This window comes from Sinohyriopsis cumingii, chromosome 18 (assembly GCF_028554795.1).
Source record: "Sinohyriopsis cumingii isolate HCF-2022 chromosome 18, ASM2855479v2, whole genome shotgun sequence".
NCBI lineage: Eukaryota > Metazoa > Mollusca > Bivalvia > Unionida > Unionidae > Sinohyriopsis > Sinohyriopsis cumingii.
This window is the reverse complement of record NC_142978.1, coordinates 14,219,360-14,236,766: the sequence shown is the minus strand read 5'-3', so window position 1 is coordinate 14,236,766 and position 17,407 is coordinate 14,219,360. Positions and strand designations below refer to the sequence as shown.

Here is a 17,407-nt window from a genome sequence, read left to right as displayed (position 1 = left end):
CCTGCATGCAAATACCTGCTTCATAAATGGACTATTTTATTGAGACACGTGCACTGACAGTCCACTGTACTTTGTAGTCCTGCATGCAAATACCTGCTTCGTAAATGGACTATTTTATTTGAGACACTTGCACTGACAGTCCACTGTACTTTGTAGTCCTGAATATGACCACCTGCTTTATAAAGGAAGTGTGTTATACTCAGGCACTTATTAGTGAGTGACCACTGTAATTCATAGTCCTGTGTATCTGTTTTTGTTACATGCAGATGACTCAAACTGGCAACATCTCTCCACCATCTGGTATAAAGATGCAGGAAATAATCTATACTTTGCCAGTAAATGGGGTCAAAGGTTTATATAGCTGTAAAGAATATTAATAAAAAAAGTAGTGGGCTTTCCTATTTTTCAAGCAATGGATCTGATGCACTGTTTGACTGAAATGTAAGAATTTACATCATATTTAAAATTATTTTAAAAAATTGAATTTTTTAGTTAAAAAAAATGTTAAGTATTTTTCTTTAACCCCTTCATGTGACCATTCTTCTTTCAGGTGCTTACATGATTAAAGGAAACCAGTAGATAATTTGCCAACAAGTTCAGATCAGGTTCTTGTCTAGAGTATGTATGGGTTGGTCTAGCTGTATAGCTCACATGGCAAGCACAGACTTATAAAAAACTGAAATTGCAAGTTTATGACTGAAGTATGAATCAAATCAAAGTGATCCCAATACACTTATGTACCTAGAACCTGACAAGACAACACACACATTATGACAGAAGCCATTCATCAGCAGTGTGCAGCATTCAAACTTGTATCTACAGATGTACACGTCAAATTACTTACTAACTTGCCAGTTTTTTTAAATGAAGAACAATGTGTGTTTTGTTGTTTGTGAAACCACAGACTGAAACACCGGCAGTGTTCTCTGACTGAAATATTTCTGATAATTTTCATTAAAAATATTTTTTCATGAGAAATATTTCAGGATGCAGCATTATTACCAACATAATGACAGTAAAAGTAACTATTATAAATAGTCATCTTTTGTAGTATATTTACAATGTTGAACTATAGTTATGTCTTTGCTTCACGATTGTGGTTGGTTTGGCTAGTGTTTTATGGCACAAGCACTCTGAAGGTCATACCATGCAATGACAAGTAGATTAAAGTGTATTGTGCAAGGACATTCCAAGGTAGCCAATCTTGTCTGACCTGAAGGTCATACCATGCAATGACATGTAGATAAAGTGTATTGTGCAAGGATATTCCAAGGTAGCCAATCTGGTCTGATCTGAAGGTCATACCATACAATGACAAGTAGATTAAAGTGTATTGTGCAAGGACATTCCAAGGTAGCCAACCTGGTCTGACCTGAAGGTCATACCATGCAATGACATGTAGATTAAAGTGTATTAAGCAAGGACATTCCAAGGTGGCCAATCTGGTCTGACCTGAAGGTCATACCATGCAGTGACAAGTAGATTAAAGTGTATTGTGCAAGGACATTCCAATGTAGTCAACCTGGTCTGTACATCGACCTAATTAGCCACTTAACCACTCCAGCTGTGCAGTCTTCAAAACTTGTGTTTGTGTCTAAGATGAGTGAAATTTTTCTCTATGTCGATCGTTTACATGCAATGATCAAACTCTCAGCGTGAAGGATCACAAAATTTTATTACCTGCAATCATGGTGAAAAACTGTTCCCCTAATTAAAAAAATTATCTGTTGTGCAAATGTTTGCAACTATTCGCATTTTGGTGCAGCTGTAAGCATACAAGGTAAAATCCAGCAAGTTACAATGTCACAGTAAACCCTGGTTAAACCCACATTTTTATTACTACCATAGTTGTATAACCTGCTAATAGGTCCATTTTTAGCACTGCAAGATAATGGCAGTAACTAAAGTCAATCACTGAGCAAACAAACAGATGGTACCTTTACTTCATTTAAGCATCTTTCTCATTGCATACACCAGTTTAACACCGAAACATGTAAATATTCCATGAAACATTGTGAATGGACAAACAAATAAGCCTAAGGCAACAAAATGATGTAAACATATTTAGGAGATTCATGTTATTAAAACATGACCAAGTTGGGTAATTTACATGTCTCAGTAAACAGGTAAACTTCATTAATCAAAAGGAATGATCCACAGCTCCAGGTGTCCCTGAAAGTGTATATTTTTTTCAACTTGATTTATTTTACTCAAGCAAAAGTTCAATCTTAATTTTGTTGTTGTTTTTCATTTGTGAGTAGAAAAGGTATATTTTATTTGATTAATTCCTTTCATATTTTGTGTATCTTCAATGAAACATTTATATTCACAATGTAAGGTGTCAATGAAAAATGCAATGGAAACCAAAATCTTGGTTACCATCTTCTGCACATAATATGTGACAACTTATTTTTTAAAAAGAGTCCCTGAAAGGAGTTTGTGCCCTACTGTCTGAAAACAAATTCCATGAATTCAAGAAAAAACAATTTCCTCTATTTAAGTACTGAGTGAATCCATCTCTCCTAATCTTGAGTGATCAGATTTTAAAATGAACCACTTTGACAGTCATCCTGGATGTTAGAAAAGCAATCATTTTCATTGAGGATAAACCAGATACCATCAGAAGTCTTCTGTAAAAACTCAATGCTGATATAACCATCCAGTCTGGCGAATCAGTGAGAAGATTTCAGTATGATGGATATAACCATCCAGTCTGGCAAATCAGTGAATAGATTTCAGTATGATCATTGTTGCAGCCATATTATCTGAGGTCATTTTCCTCCACAACTAAATTACATAATATCATCTTCTAGTCAAAACCCCCACGTCGATACATCTTTCCATTTTGAAGGAGTACCAACCAATATCAAAGATGTTCAAGACTGATGCCATAGTGACCATACTGGATGTTTGATCAGCACCATTTTCATTGAGTACCAACTCAACATGCATCATAAGTCTGGTGAAAGCCCAATGTTGATATGATTTTTCATGTAGAAGAAATAGTAATAAGATGTTCAAGATGGCTGCCATGGTGGACATATTGAATATGTGGAGAACAATGTTTTATTTACAACCAAACCCACACCATGAGAAGTCTTCCAGTGAAAGGTCACACTGATAGGACTTTCCATTCTGAAGGACTGCTGTGGTGATAGGACTTTCCATTCTGGAGGACTGCTGTGGTAACCATATTTGCACCATTGTCAATTAGGGCCAGTTAGACTATCTGTCAAAACTATGCTGATAGTGACCATCCATTCAGGTGGAATAGCAATAATAATTTTTAAAATGGCCATCACAGTGATGTCTGGATGGCACCATTTTCATTCGGGACCACCTACCAGTACAGATCATAAAAAAAGTCATCTGGTGAAAACCCCAAACTGATATGACTTTCTGTTCTGGCAGAGTAGCAATAACAAGATTTTCAAAATGGCTATCATGGTGGCCTTATTGGATGCCAGATAATTTTCATTTACTACCAACAAGACATCATAAAAAGTCTTTCAGGGAAATCCTTATGTTGATAAAACCATCTGCATAGAAGAAGTAGCAATAACAAGATTTTCAAGATGGTGGCTGAAATCCAAATAAAAGTATGCATACTTTTCATTTGTGGATGCAAGAAACTTGAATCCTTGATACACTAGCATTTTTGTTAGTGAAATACTGTTGTTTGATCCATTTTTACACAGTGAGTATCAGTCATGTTGTTATGACCTATCAGTCATGTAGTTATGACCTATCAGTCATGTTGTTATGACCTATCAGTCATGTAGTTATGACCTATCAGTCATGTAGTTATGACCTATCAGTCATGTTGTTATGACCTATCAGTCATGTAGTTATGACCTATCAGTCATGTTGTTATGACCTATCAGTCATGTAGTTATGACCTATCAGTCATGTAGTTATGACCTATCAGTCATGTTGTTATGACCTATCAGTCATGTTGTTATGACCTATCAGTCATGTAGTTATGATCTATCAGTCATGTTGTTATGACCTATCAGTCATGTTGTTATGACCTATCAGTCATGTTGTTATGACTTATCAGTCATGTAGTTATGACCTATCAGTCATGTAGTTATGACCTATCAGTCATGTTATGACCTATCAGTCATGTTGTTATGACCTATCAGTCATGTTGTTATGACCTATCAGTCATGTAGTTATGACCTATCAAAGTTAAAGTGACTTTAATGAGATTAGGTGATGCTGTTGAATCTTGCTGATAAATTAGCATAATGAAACGTTATGATCAACTAGACAAGATAAGTAGTTTTCTAGCGAAAAGCCCAGGATAATATTCTCTGTGTTCAGGAGGAATAGCAATAACAAGAAAACCCAATTCAGTACATTTCCTGTTCAGGAGGAATAGCAATAGCAAGAAAACCCAATTCAGTACATTTCCTGTTCAGGAGGAGTAGTGATAAGAATTTTAAGATGGCTGCTGTGGTGGATCTACTAAATATCTGAGCAGTTACAATATTCATTTACCAGATTATGGGTTGCATGTGTTTAAAGTTTCATCGCATTCCTCCGTGCAGGTTAGAATGAAAAGTTATGACAGACTTGTGCTAATGGACAGAGGATTTATGAAAAACATTTCAGCTTTTCTGCTCTATGACCATGAGAACTATAAAAAAACAAAAAAAAAAAAAACTAAAGAAAAAACAAAAAAAAAAAAACAACTAATTTTTCAATCATTTCCTGGGAGCTGGGGTAACTCATTTTTAGTAGACTTTTTTTGTCAGACTTGTACTCCGCTGGTCAATACCACCCAGGCCAGCCCAGGTTAGCTAACTCTGTGTGTCCTTGGGAAAGATACTTCCATTTCCTCATAATAACCACCCAGGCCAGCCCAGGTTAGCTAACTCAGTGTGTCCTTGGGAAAGATACTTCCATTTCCTCACAATAACCACCCAGGCCAGCCCAGGTTAGCTAACTCTGTGTGTCCTTGGGAAAGATACTTCCATTTCCTCATAATAACCACCCAGGCCAGCCCAGGTTAGCTAACTCTGTGTGTCCTTGGGAAAGATACTTCCATTTCCTCACAATAACCACCCAGGCCAGCCCAGATTAGCTGACTCTGTGTGTCCTTGGGAAAGATACTTCCATTTCCTCACAATAACCACCCAGGCCAACCCAGGTTAGCTAACTGTGTGTGTCCTTGGGAAAGATACTTCCATTTCCTCACAATAACCACCCAGGCCTGCCCAGGTTAGCTAACTCTGTGTGTCCTTGGGAAATATACTTCCATTTCCTCACAATGACAAATAAGTGCTGAAAGTGGCATTAAACGGCAACTATTTCCTATCACACAATAACTGCTTATTTTTTCTCAGATTATAAAGAATTATAGCTAGAAATAATTATAATTTTCAACAGAATCTGAAGCAAACAAATTTTAAAACTTATAATAAAAAAGGAATAACCATGCAGCCCTACCTCAAACAAAACATAATTAAAAACTGTATTTATGGATGAAGCATGAAAAATGTAACACGTGGTAGAAATTTCAACCTTGGTTGTGGGATTGACACTACCATGTGCAATTATATTAGTATAATATTAAAAGCCCTATTTGTTTATAGTCTGCCATGTCCATCACACTGTAGCACTCTTGTATTTGTCGGAATTGCTTGCATCTACAGTATATTGATCAATCTGTCTGACCAGACTAAATACTAGTTTAGACCAGTATGGGGCAAACACAGGGAATACTTGGTACAGTTGCATGCAAGACTTTTCCAGGATTGTAATTGATAATCCAGAGCTCTGATCTTCAAGTATGACCTTGAAGCTCAACAGGTAGATCTGAAATATCACTGGCCTCAATACAAGGGAGGAATGACTGCTTTAATCTGATTGGACGAAAACTGTGTCAGAAGCTGTAAATAGCTTTTTTTTTAAAAGCACATTGTTGGCACATGGCACATATGCTGCACAGACATCTGAAAAATCCAATCTTGACAAGCCAACTTTACAACAAAAGGAAAATAAAATCTAGTTAGTGAATAAAACAGCTTTTGACATAAAAGTAGGTGTATAATGAAAATGTTATATGGATGATCCATCAGTGCCAACTTTTAAAACATTTCTGAAGATGGCAGATGATAATCTGATAGTTTAACATGTTTCACAAGCAAATGAAAAATGAAGAAAAAAAACCCACGACACATACAAATCTTAATCATGGACCTTTTACAACTGGTAAAATGACCATTCTGTGACTTTATGAACATGTTGTAAAATTCTTTTAGTTCAGATTTATACACTGATCCAGCCCGATTTATTGTATTCTTAAAATGTGCAGCAAACCCCTCCCCCCCCCCCCAATAAAGAAAACAAAAAACACCATACAGGATTTTATGATAATTCTACATCAATGGCATAAAATCAATCAACAAATGAATCAATCCTATTATTATTATTATTATTATTATTATTAGTAGTAGTAGTAGTATTGTTATTATTGAGGATATTAAACCAATTAGGTTTACATTAACTTCTCCCTTGGGGCCCTCTGTTGTATTTACCACAACATCCAATCCATTTGTGCATAAGAAGCTTTATAAAGAAGTTTATTGAATTGCAGAAATCTACTGGATTGCAGAAATCTATTGAATTGCAGAAATCTATTGATTTTGAAGAAATCTATTGAATTGCAAATTGCAGAAATCTATTGAATTGCAGAAGTCTATTGAATTGCGAATAACAGAAATCTATTGAATTGCAGAAGTCTATTGAATTGCAAATAACAAATCTATTGAATTGCAGAAATCTAATGAATTGCAGAAATCTATTGAATTGCGAATTGCAGGAAGCTATTGAATTGCAGAAGTCTATTGAATTGCAGAAGAAACTGAAAATAATTGTCTTCTTTTCCTTCTATCATTCATTTATATGTTCAATGAACATTGTTTAGATAGACAAAAATGATCACGGTTCATACAGAATTAGGAATGATAAATTCAAAGACTTTTCACAAACTTTCAAAGAACTGAATTCTTTATAGTAAAGTAATTACTTCATTACAACAATAATTCACAGGTGATGTAACAGAACATGTAGGACTTTTCTTGTCAAACCTACAATGTACATGCGGTGGCACCATTATGTAAAGACGTTCAGTGGCCTAATAGTGAGCACTGAATCGAACTGTATTGTTGTTCGTTGTGTTGTCATACTGGGATTACATTTTAATGAGTTAGGTATTTACAATTTCAGAGCAAAGTAAAAATGTAATTAACTGGTGCACTGATATAAAATGTCCAATGCAATAAGGCATAAACAAACAATCGAGTCAAAAGGGACAGGTAGTATTTACAGCAACTCGCAACTGCTAAATTCTTGTCATTGTTCGATCAAATTATACACAAATCTATATTAGGCAGAAACAAAAAGAAAAACAGAAAATTAAATAAATTACTTTTCAAACAAGTTTATCCCATTTTGTTTTAATAATCATGTACGCCAACCTCAAGATAAGTATACATGTATTTTTTTTATAAAAAAAAAGTTTGCCTAAATAAATGCATTTAGAACTTACCTTTTGAGATGACTTGGAATTGTGTGTCCGCTTATATGCGGGTCATGCACTTTTTAGAGTTTATACCTATTCAGTTTGGGGTTCAGCTTATACATGAATGGGCTTATACGCAAATATATATACATGGAAATTACAAAATTTCAACATCAAACTTTATTTGCAATTTTTTTATGTAACAATGAACATTCAGTCCAAGAACAGCCAGCCTGGTTATCTAATTCTAACTTCTATCATGGTAAAATTAATAATTCACCCAGAGAAGACCTTAAAAAACAGATTCTTGATTACCAAAATTAGTGAGTACACAGGAACTGACCTGTCATACATGTACTATATACATGTCTTGTATCGTTGTTTACAACTGACCTGTCATACATGTACTACATACATGTATTATAATAGTACATGTATGACAGGTCAATTGTAAGCAACGATACAAGACATGTATATAGTACTTGTATGACAGGTCAATTGTAAGCAACGATACAAGACATGTATATAGTACTTGTATGACAGGTCAATTGTAAGCAACGATACAAGACATGTATATAGTACATGTATGACAGGTCAATTGTAAGCAACGATACAAGACATGTAAATAGTACATGTATGACAGGTTAATTGTAAGCAACGATACAAGACATGTATATAGTACTTGTATGACAGGTCAATTGTAAGCAACGATACAAGACATGTATATACTACATGTATGACAGGTCAATTGTAAGCAACGATAAGAGCCCCTGTGAGTGAGAAGTGACAAAAAATAATGTCTGAATTTATAATGATCTTTGTCTACCTTTTCGTAATGGGGTGTTTATTGACATTGGTGTTGATATCTTACCAGGATAAATAATAATAATGATGATGATGATGATGATGATGATGATGATGATGATGATGATAAATGTGCATGTGTGTGTGTGTGATTTGGATTTTTAACGTAGCTTTAACAAAAATTCAGTCATTGCTACAATGTCCGCAGTGTGGCAGTTTATAGTGATGTCTAGCACGGGGGCATCATGCAGTAGACATGTTGCATCATGTCACACCCAGCCACATTATCCTAACACCAGTCCTAACACTAACCTCTTAATGCAGACCGCCTGGCAAGGCGTCTCTTAGTACCATTGTTACAAGTCTGGTATGACTTGGCTGGGGTTAGAAGCTGCAACTACCCCCATCCGAGGCGTACCGCTCTAACCACTAGGTCACAGTAGTGGTAATAATAATAATAATTGTTGACCTAAGGTCAGTTACAGACGATAACATTTAATACATGTTCACCTGTATGAACTCGTGGCAAAATGTATTCTTAAAAAAAACCCCACAAAGTACAAGATTAACAACATAATACCAGTTTCATGAACAGTTACTGCATATACAGTACATTCATAAATAACAACATGAATTATGTATAATTTGAGTAAGCAGACAAATATGCCTATAGATTAAATTAAGAAAATGGGTTTTAAAAGGTGTTATGTAAGCTACTGTGTATATATAATTCCATCGTTTTTCTCTCTCTTTCATGTTATTATCAGTGGGCGAATCATGACATTCCGATTTTAATTGCACTGGAGGGAATGATGTGTGTTTTTTAATGGCTTGTTTGCCAAAATAACAAGATCTTCATAATACATGAATATCAATAAGGGCCTTATTAAGAATGGTCTGTAGCAGCACTGGCAATGTAAGCAGGACTGGTAATGTAAGCAGGACTGGTAATGTAAGCAGGACTGGCAATGTAAGCAGGACTGGTAATGTAAGCAGGACTGGTAATGCAAGAGTTAAATGCAGTGATCATGGAAATAAAACCTTTCAGTTTTACACAGTTGGCGGAATTAATGAATCACTTTGTTAACTGTAAAATCAATGGTCATTTTGCATTACATCAAGCAGACATGTGATTGCAGTCTTTATTTATATTTACCACTTAAGAGCATTGTTGTTGTGGGTTGAATGCCATTTTCTCAGCACATGATTAGCCATGCATGGCAACCAGTGGTGAACAAGAACCTCTGACCCATGGGAATCAAATGGTAAGCTTTCACACAACATACACAAACTAGCCAAGCCCAGACTCAAACCCATATGGACAAAGATGACCTGTTAGTGACCTGCAAAGGTAAGCGCCTTGGACCAATCAACCACCCGTGGCCCCCAACTGGACAGTGTACAGAAGGAAACGAAGCATTCATGCACAGTCAATTCCTATTTTCACAAAAGTGAATAAACCTATGTGATATAAAAGGTTCTTTTTCCAGCAAATAAAAAAGGATTTACATTTGTGATAAACATCTCCACATGAGTTTCACAAATTCTAGAAGTCTCAGTTCCATTAAATGGCATATTTCCCTTTGATAACCTCATTTTGGATATGGTCAGTTTGGTCTTCATACCTATGAGTACAAATAATATCGTGCTCCAATTAAATTTGTGACCTAGTTGAAGTCATTTCAAATTGGCATTATTAAATATTTAGGGCAATAATTGCCACATTTGGTGGTGCTGCGGTTGCATTTTTAGAAACTTTCAGTGGTACGTATGAATGGAATACCAGTAGTGTTTAATCACACCTCATTACCAAAGTGGCTATGTGGTGCCAAATAAAAAACTGAAACAATTTCAAAATGAAGACTTGCACAAAAAACTTAGGAAGATAAACATTGCCAAATAAATGTAAGTATTACAAGATGTTAAAATTCCGAAGAAGCTTTTATATATGATGTAGTTTTGCAGTTCAACTGGTTCCATCCTCAGGTATACTGTCTATATAAAAATGATAAATGTAACACATGTAAAACCCTTAAAATATATCATCAAAATATCTTATCTAAACTGCATTTTCCTTGGTGGTACATCATTATACAATTTCTTCCTCAAAATACTATTGTCTTTAAATTCTTGGTGTATTCATAGATAACAATCTTACTTCGTCTATTCACAGTAAACATGTTTCAAAAAAGGTTAATTCTTATCTTTGGGTACTGAGGAAAATCAAAACATACATTCCTCTTCAGTACAGGGTCATCTTTAATAAAAGTTATATTCAGCCATATCTGGACTACGGTAATGTAATTTGGGGTAATACCTCTAATTCAAACAAAACAAAACTTTCAAGACTCCAAAAGAGGGCTTGCCATTTAATTCTAGATCAATGTATAGACAATTTCCAGGATGCTATGAATAATAAAAAGATTTTAACAACACATGAAAGAAAATTTCTATGAAAGGCCAAATTGATGTATAAAGTATCCACAAAAGCCATTCCTGTGTATCTAAGCAATATCTTTCACCAAAGAGATGCTGATGGTACTCCAAATTTAAGGTCCATAAAAAGTAAAAATTACATTATACCAAGGCCAAAGAAGGAATTGTTTAAAACAAGTTTTGAGTATACAGGTCTACTGGTATGGAACAACATTCCCTGTGACATAAGGCAGGCTCCAAGTATTTCTTCTTTTCATAATCAATGTCTCAAATGGATGAAATCTTTAGACAATTGAACAGTTCTAGTACAATAAATACTGCCTGCTTTTCAGAGAAAAAATAGTTATTTTTTAGTGTCTGGATATTAGGTCACTTTTCAAGAAAGTGGATGAGTATTTTTCAAGCCCTGTTTTACGACTTGGGCAGTACTCTTGGTAAATGCACTCAAATCAATGTCAATGTCAGGTTTGCATGTAGTTGTTCACACTCGTGGTAAATGCACTCAAATCAATGTCAATGTCAGGTTTGCATGTATTTGTTCACACGCTTGGTAAATGCACTCAAATCAATGTCAATGTCAGGTTTGCATGTATTTGTTCACACTCTTGGTAAATGCACTCAAATCAACGTCAATGTCAGGTCTGCATGTAGTTGTTCACACTCTTGGTAAATGCACTCAAATCAATGTCAATGTCAAGTTTGCATGTAGTTGTTCACACTCGTGGTAAATGCACTCAAATCAATGTCAATGTCAAGTTTGCATGTAGTTGTTCACACTCGTGGTAAATGCACTCAAATCAATGTCAATGTCAGGTCTGCATGTACTTGTTCACACTCTTGGTAAATGCACTCAAATCAATGTCAATGTCAAGTTTGCATGTAGTTGTTCACACTCTTGGTAAATGCACTCAAATCAATGTCAATGTCAGGTTTGCATGTAGTTGTTCACACATTACATAATTATATCTGAACCTGGATCATCTATCAACTATTCTAAGGTGAGGTCATGAATTCTAGCAAAAACAGGTTAATTAAGTCATCTGTCTTTGAAATTTAAGATGTGGATGATGAATGACATTAAATGCCATTGGTTATCAGTTATTACTGCTTTTGATCCTGGGATAATAGCAAGTGTCAGCTTGCCATCCCAAAACCTTTATTCAGTGAAGACACTAGCACAGAAAATGTTCAGGTAATCTAGGTATCTTTATGCTGGGAAGAATTAAAGCTTGAAAATTGCCTATCACAGTATGAATTTTTCAATTAACATTCCATGTTTTCACATAACAAACTTTAATCCTTGCATGCAGTTGAAAAGAGATGGGGATGTAATTGTCATTTAAGAAACTTTTGTCACAACAATGTGCAAATAAGCACAAGTTTTCCAAAAAGCCACGAACCAGGAACTCCCTAATTTAAATGATAGCCACAAGATAAATGTATATAAAGTCTTGTTTGATGTACAAGATTCCTCCCCACACTAACTCTGTGAATGCAGGATGTAAAATAGGTCTGATATGCCCTCCTCATGCTGTATGCATTGATTAATGAAGGCTCTGTGTTTAGCATGTCAGATTGGCAACCAAAAGAGCCTAGGTTCAAATCCCATCATCAGATCAGTCTGGGTAATCTACTAACTATTACAAAGTTGGGGGCCCTGAGTGACCGAGTGGTCTAAAGCGCTTTCCGTTATGGATCACTGCCATCTCACCTCTGTCTGCGTGGGTTCGAGTCTCGGATTCAGCCAATGTGGGTATGTAAGAAAACTTGCCAGTAGCTTCTCATGGGTCGATGGTTCTTTCCAGGGTTTTCCCGGGTTCTTCCTCCACCATTAATACTGGCCCTCATGCACAGACTATCGTGTGCTGAAAAATGGCTTTAAACCCTAAAACAACAACAACAACAACAACAATTACAAAGTTATTTCAGGTTATACTGTAGTTTAACTATGCCTAAAATGAAGAGATACATTTATATGTAATTTTCTAAACTGTCTAAATAATTTAATTATTTCTTGTTGTAGAGTAGTTGACCATGATAGATGGGTATATTTGTATTTACTGTTAAATAAGTGTGATTCTGTTGGATGCAGTGTTATCTAAAGCCCATTTGGACCTCACAATGGGAGCTGCTTAACCTAATATTGGCAGGAATGGTCTGTTTGTAAATTTACAACAAATCAATGATGGCAAGTAATGTGTTAATAACCAAACATTTAGGTTTTGGAAACATCTGTTGTGAAATTTGCATCTCCTTATAAAAGTGCTTAAAATTGAGTTATGTAGTTACAGTGTAATTTGAAATGATTTAGCTCATAAGGGAATATTTTACAAGCAATTTCCCACTTAATACCCAAAAAATTGGGAAATTCTAATTCACATTAAATGTAACAAATGTGGAGTGGATATGTGGCTACAATCTAGCTGTAGATTTTAGGTTTTGTGCTATTTTGTCTGTAAACTAGAGACTGATAAATATCTGTAGCTGATACAATTTTTAAGATTAACTCGGCATTGACAAATCACCAGGAAATGCTTTTTCTCCAGTTTGCTAGTTTCGTTTAAAATGGAAGGGTCAATCATAATGCAGAAGCTTTCCCAGTTTGCCATCATCTATTGGGAAGAGAAAATTGTGGGAGTCCAAGTCGTCGTAGATGAAGAGGAAGAGTGGATAAACTGACACTTTGCCTGCCATTACAAACACTGCTACTCTTTACGCACCTAAGACAACTGCAGCTAGAAAATATGCAGATTTTACATGCTATACAAATGTTTATGTCTCCTGAAAACTGAGACTGAATACTTGCATTTCTTGTGCTAAATTAATTTTCATGATGAATCTGAAGCAATGTCATATTGATCACAATATATTTTCACCCCAACTAACCATTGACCTTCTGGACAGGAACATCCCTTTTATTTTTATGCATCTTTGGACAGATGTCGATTGGTCTATTTACTCAGGCCACCACTCTGGTGGCCTAGTGGTTAGAACATCCGCATTGGATGCGGGAGGTTGCAGGTTCAAACCTCAGTTGAGTCATACCAAGGACTTACAAAAATGGTACTAACAGATGCCTTGCTAGGCGCTCAGCATTAAGAGGTTAGTGTTAGGACTAGTCGGCCTGGTGTCAGGATAATGGGACTGGGTGTGACATGATGCTACGTGTCTGCTGCATGATGCCCCAGTGCTAGACATCACTATAAACTGCCACACTGCAGACACTGTAGCAATGACTGATTTTTTTTTAAAAGCTACGTTAATGTGACTGGGTGGGACATGATGCTAGATGTCTGCGGCATGATGCCCCAGTGCTGGACATTACTACAAACTGCCACACTGCAGATATTGTGCTATGACTGAAAAATTGGTAAAGCTACATTAAAAATCCAAATCTCTCTCTCTCTCTCTCTCTCACACACACACACACACACACACACACACACTCAAGCCAAGAAAAGAATCACTGCCATGCAACATGATTGACCCTTGTAAACTCTGGCTGGCTCCTTTTTTCTGACGATGTATTTTCAATTGAATATTAATTTGGTAATTTGCACATTTGGTCTGTTAGGTATTTAATAGTAATCACTCAGAATAATTTGTAGTTTTTCATTCTGACCTAACAGAATATACACATGTATTAAACAAAATTGTTTTTAGAAAAGCCTACCTATTGACCCAATTTTTTTCAAGCATGTTACACAAAACACATCAATCAACTTGGCATCATCAAAAATCAGGCAGTGTAAGCCCCCCTCCCCCAGCGTTTAGTGATGTGCATTACATGTTGCAGTAAAAAGAGCAGATCTGGTTCTGACTGTTCTGAAGGACACTAAACAGAATGCAAAAAATGGGAATAAACTGACCGGACAAGTTTCAAGTAATTCTGTGAATTTTTTGGGTAGAAATATATGTGGCTTTGCAAAAAAGAAAATTTTTGTTGTTGTTGTAGGGTTTAACGCCATTTTTCAGCACATGATAGGCTATACATGGCGGCCAGTATTAATTTTGGAGGAAGAACCCGGGAAATCCCCGGAAAGAACAAAGAACCACCGACCCTCGAGAAGCTACTGGGCAAGCTTTCTCACATACCCACATTGGCCGAATCAGAGACTCGAACCCACGCAGACAGAGGTGAGATGGCAGTGATCGGTAGAAAATTTTTGTGCATTGGGAAGAGATATTCTTTCCACAGATGGATTGTTTGTTTGGTGTTTTTCTAGTTTGCAGCAACCATAAAATCCATAAAAATTGGCACAACATGACAATAGGTACCACATTAAAAAAATGGTATTCATGATCAAGCATTCTCTGACAGTTTTGGAAAAGACGAAAACTTGTTTGGTATACTCTTTTTGTTTTCCATGTGATTGCTATGGAAATTAACCTGTTGCTAGAGGACACACGGTACTAACTGCATGGAAAAATGGGAACCAGTCTGGAAATAGGTGAAGATAAAAGAGTATACATGGGTTTGGCTGACCATGATTGGTTGATAATGCAAGTTACCTTCTTTTAGGAGAACGAACAGCTTATCCTAGCTATAAGTGACTTTTTCCTAGACACATTGATTTATTGATGGAAATTCAGTCCTTTAATAGTCTTAAGTTGGAACACTCATTACTGAAATTAGCACCCAACTCTTTGATGCATAATTGAAAGCATGTTTCAAACAGATGTAGATCCAGAATTTGCTGCAGCTCATATCCTTTTTTCTGCACAGAAGCTGTCATCCAGGTTTCATATATATATATATATATATATATATATATATATATATATATATATATAGGTTTGATTGTGAACACTCGGAAATTTAAAGTTACTGAATTTGTAATATCATGGTGTTTGCATAATTTACTATGGGAGCTGAATCAGTACCATGAGTCATTACAGTATAAACTGGTGGAATATATCCATGTAATTACACTAATGTAATTGTTAAAACAGCACAAAGTTTGATTTCATATTGGCAAAGTGATTCTGCAAGTCAAAAATAAATTTTGCATGCTTCACTGCAATATGACAGCTTACACTGTTTGCTAGGGGAGGCTACCATAAACAAATATGCTGTTTGCAAAAGGGGGGGGGGGGCACTATCATAAACAAAGCTTTGATTGAGATCATAAAAGCTTCTTCCAAACCCAGTGTTTTGCACATAAAAGCTTCCAAACCCAGTGTTTTGCACATAAAAGCTTCCAAACCCAGTGTTTTGCTCAAAAAAGCTTCCAAACCCAGTGTTTTACTCATGAAATCTTTCTGAAAACCATGTGTCTCGTCCATGAAAGTCTGTAACAGCTCATGAAAATCTGTGATAAAAGTCAAATGCAGAATAGACCGACATGAAAGATGAGAATTAATGTCCAGCCCTGAGGTGAAACAAAATATTGTCTTTTGTATGGGTTGATGTAACAAAAAGAGAGAAAAAATGAAAGCCAAAATGCATTCTCTAGTCTGATCTTACAACACATTTTAATTATAAAGCTTTCTTCCTTTAAATTTTAATGCAAGCAAGGGTTTCCTGGGACACCATCTTGACTGCACTGTGTTATGGTATTACCCAATATGAACGGTATCCAACTTACAAAAAATATAGCACAACAATAAGTAGATGTTGTCTATCTCCACTACTATGCCAAAATGTCTGTAGTGGTCATAGAATCTGTCTAAGATGTTGCATAAAAGAAGTTTTATGTTAACAAAGTACTGTAAAGAGAAAAGTGACAGGTATCATGTGTATGCATGTTCAGCAAGGATCAATGCATTATTGATGTATCAGTTTATTTTCACTCCAGTATACATGTTGCATAGATATGCTGTCTAATGGAAAGAGTGATTGAAAAACTAAATATAGTAATACTCAACAATTCTCCATGGCAAAAGCACGTTTAAAGCACTAATCTATTATGTGTAAATAGCTTCACAGAGGCATCTTCAAAGGTTTTTGACTTGTGCTCTGGAAATGAAAGTGCAACTGATGGGTAGATGAAGAAATGGAGGAAGACATCACTGTTATTAAAACTGATGACTTACGACTAGCAAACACGACTGATGTAACGTGCACAGTTTCACAGAGATACTGTAATGGAGCTATGCCTTGGAAACAAAAGTGTGATGGACATAGAAGCCGTATCTACATGACATGCATAATTACAGGAAAAGAACAATTGATTAATTTCCTTTCATGACTTCCAATGCAAAAATCAATGCAAAAAAGTAACTTCTGGTGTGATTTATGGACTAGCTATGTCATGAATTTGTAAAAACAAAACAAAAAGTGTTTCTAATTTGTTTGTAAAACTAATAGCAGATCAGAAGTATACATTTTTGTAGAACAAATCCAATTGGTGTTTTGTGTGAATGCAAACAGAGGATGTACTTCAAGAAGAGTTTTATTTCAAAAAGTACAAAATGCCATGCCTATCAATTTGATGCCTTGCCCTCCATTAGAGTTGCAATGTATCACACGGCATGTCCAATTTTTGCAGAGCTTTTCTGTGGGTGGAGATACTGATGCATACATGTGTAATGGGGGATACTGATGCATACATGTGTAATGGGGGATTGCATACATGTGTAATGGGGGATACTGATGCATACATGTGTAATGGGGGATTGCATACATGTGTAATG

General features: G+C 35.8%; 1 protein-coding gene across 1 annotated transcript in view; it reads right to left on the bottom strand.

The window, feature by feature from the left end:
- Window positions 1-17,407, bottom strand: part of LOC149776126 (uncharacterized) — a 613,155-nt gene that overhangs the window by 45,864 nt on the left and 549,884 nt on the right. The window lies entirely within an intron of this gene.